The sequence below is a fragment of the Helicoverpa zea genome, chromosome 20, assembly GCF_022581195.2.
Source record: "Helicoverpa zea isolate HzStark_Cry1AcR chromosome 20, ilHelZeax1.1, whole genome shotgun sequence".
NCBI classification, from domain to species: domain Eukaryota; kingdom Metazoa; phylum Arthropoda; class Insecta; order Lepidoptera; family Noctuidae; genus Helicoverpa; species Helicoverpa zea.
The window spans coordinates 5,365,286-5,369,060 of NC_061471.1; positions in this window are offsets into that span (position 1 = coordinate 5,365,286).

Here is a 3,775-nt window from a genome sequence, read left to right on the forward strand (position 1 = left end):
ATCATGCTATTCATATGAAACTCCACTTGAATCGAGTTTTTTATTTTTTTTCGATTTTCCTCAATGGTGACTTTCTTTCTAGAATGAATTAGGTTTTTGTAGCTATACGGCATATATATCTCTAAAATATATAGAGAACTGAATATTATAAAAGTGATCTCCAGGCACGCAGAATGTGAGCCACAATATCTTATAGCCGCTTGGTAACGTAACTACGCACAGTATTGAAATCTGAATCCTAATGCTCAAACATAAAGAGCTCAAGTTTTCAGTCAACTGATAACAGAAAGTGACAAATAAAAAAGCTTTCTGAACAAAGTTTTGAGTGCGCCGCGCTACGGCCGGCGTAGCAGGAAGTTCGTAGCAGTAAAACTTCGTAGCGCTCTCGTAGCGTGAAAGTTTTGATTTCAACGATTTGCGTTGCGGCGAAGAGGGCCGCGAGGCCGCACTAGCTCTGCGACCCTGCACCCCCTACCACCGACCTCCGCACGTCGAGCCACACTATCGAGTACTCGCCTATGTGCGAGATCCATTGCCGCGTACTCGCCTCGCACGAGTCGCCTGACGCGACCGAATGGCGCAATGTAAGCCCCGCACGGAACGTTGTCGCGACCTAACATTTCTCTCAGATTTATCTGTTCGTTCATCTCTCACGAGAGTGCGCCACTTGGCTGTCGACCGACTACGCCCTTACCGTGTTTAGGTAGGTTTTGCAAATCACCGCTTGACAAAAGAACGTTCAGTTTGTCGCGTTCCATTCCGCGTGCAGTAGAGGCAGCGCGGCGCGGCGCGGGTAGCTCGCCGGCAATGGGGCGTGTGCCGATCGATACTGTTGCTACAGACACCGCACGAACAGAAAAATCATTCGGCGCCAATTTCAAGTACTCGCTACTATTATAAATATTTAGGTCGCTCGATATTATTAAAGTTATTAATTTTTTATAGGTCTGGAAGTAAAAAGTTTAGTAAAGTCTTGCATCGGCCGGGTGAGGTGCAGCGGTCAGTCATGATGACGGAGCGGTATTGGCAGATAACAAGTGAGCGAGTTCGTGGCGAAATAAAATAAAGTTACGCGTCCGCTGCGTGCAATGATTGCGAAGTTCTTTATTCTGAATACTTTACTAAAGAAGACAGGCCAACAGACAGGCGTATCAGGTACAGGCTTTGTGTCAACTGTTGCTAAGTATATGACTGCTTATTGTTAAAAGCAAACTATTTTAATACACGTGCAAAATCCGAACAGGTATCAGTCGCAAAATCAATTAAATGATAACAACGAAAATAAGTGATGATAACTAATTAAAAACAAAAGCGAGCACAAACGAAGATAAATCGTGGAAGACAGTTGATAGAATTTAAACACAAAAAAAGTAAAGACAAAAACAAATAACCTACATAGCAATTACAATAAAATGACAATAAACAAGTATAAGTAAGTATATTTATAGATTCGGTTTGTAGCCTGTAAGCGCAAGGTGTAAAGTGCGCACGCGGCAAGCTGACGGTGTCACGGCGCACGGTGCGCAAGAGTCGCCTACCCGGCAATTTAGGTACGACGCAAGCGCGAAACCAACTCCCCAGTATCGTTTTACTGCTGCACTTTGAAAAATATCGTGTAGGTAACTGTGTGAAATAAAATAACGCGTATGCATTTCTTGTTTAATTTAAACACTGTTTATTTAAGTATATTGTAGCCTTGTTTATTTTATAACGAGGACTTTGTAGGTGCACTTTGTAAGCGTGGATTTATATCGGTTAGAATTTAGACGATATAAGCTCATGCTTCCTATTTATATTTATCAGCGTAGTTAACTAAACTATTATGTAAGAATCTTAAATAGTGAAAAAAAAACATGTAATAGGTACATAATCAGGATAAGTTATAATTTTTTCATGAAAAAGACCACTATGACGAAAGATTTTGTGATCCAACTATTTTCTACTTGAGAGTATCAAGACATCGATCTTTTGACATGATCAATTATATGGTAAGAATTTAAGACATTTCAAGCTGTTTATAATCTAAGTTGCAGATGTGTTTAAAATTCATTAAAGATTTGAAAAAATAAGGAACCTATTACTTAGTTTTCCTCAATAAGGAATGCAGTTAATTTTTCTGATAAAATTAAAACTAGCTTTATCCCTCGACCCTTCTTCAGCTCCAGATTACTTTTGTACCAGGTTTCACTTAGTTTGGTTTAGTAGTATAAGCATGACAGAGAGGACATAATATAAGTAAGGAATATACGATGCATTGAACTAAATTAAAGTTAATTTAAAGTCTTATATACTTACTTCAGCCACCACGGGACTCCTTCCTTTATTTAAATTGTTTCTTTGTTCTATGGCTGGTACGATGCGTAGCTTGAATTCTTCTAGTCTTATATTAAATTCGGGCGTTAGAAATACCCGTCCAGTTTATTTAGTTTTAAGTGGTATTTTAGTATAAGTACTTAATAAAATAATAGAATAGAACTAAAATATAATAAATAAACATTTTTGTTTGTTTGTACCATAAAGTTTCTGAAACAGCTGAATAGATTTGGAAAATAAAAACATAAGCTGTATTTTCTCCTAGTAAGTGCATTATAGTTGTCAAGCGGCGGCTGAATCCGCGGGAATCGGCTAGTACATAATAATTAGTTATTTTATTTTATTATTGTTTATTTATCAATAGATTTAGCACCTTATCTCATCTATTTCCTCACCATTCAATTAAAATCATTCATGAAGCTGCATCAATTAATATTTAAAATCAAATTATTCTATTACATTTTACGCTTCATGCTAAAGGAAAACATTGTTGGATTTCGTTTATTTATAACAAAAAATATGTAATGATTTTATTTATCCTTCCCTATCTGGACATATTTTGTATGGTTCGTCATATCGTTATAAACTGTTTCCTATTTGGGAATGTAAATTACTTCATGGCGCTATATTTAATTGGTGGAATGTCACTATTATTGCCTGAAAATATTCACTACAAGCTCGCAGGGGCTTTGCAAATTCAAAAAAGCGGAGATAGTGGTAAGTACTACTGGCCAATGAAACATCATGGGAATGTTTAGATTCCTATAACAGCTTTCGTCAACTTGTTTCGCTTGTCCGAAGTTAGCCTCTAATGACTTCGTGCGTTCAAATTATGTGAATAAAATACCTACTACGTTGTGCGCAAGCGCTAGGCTTATTGCTTCTATTGTTATCTTCGTAGAAGTGAGGATATTTGTCAGGAACTGTTCTTGTATGGGAATTATAGAAACGGTGGTTAGCGAAAGACGTAAACTTGGTGATAGTGCTATCCTGTACTTTTTAAATTGTACAAAAGTAGCTTATTTATAGCTGTAGTCATTACACATTACATAAAAGCTATTATTAGTATAAGATTAAAATTAATTATTATTACAATCTGTAATTACAAATAAGGTCAGAGTTACTCACTTCATAGTACACCTAAATTCTCTCCTTAAAATATTATTTATTAATCACAAGGAATAACTATAGAAATACAAGTAACACTCGGGTAAATTCAACCTTTCCTCCAGTTCGCCGTAGTCGAGTGATTTCAACAATACTTGTCATTGCAAGCCATTTCAATCATTATGATGTTCAACAATAAGTGCCGTTTTCCCGTCATCGCGTGCGCATGGTGCGTCATCACCATTGTTATAGGAATTCTGTGTTTTCAGTACGTCAAGGGTAATGACAGCGGTTTATGATAGCCAGCCAGCAAGACTATAGATTAGAATACTGGCCGTGTCATTATATGGCCGTG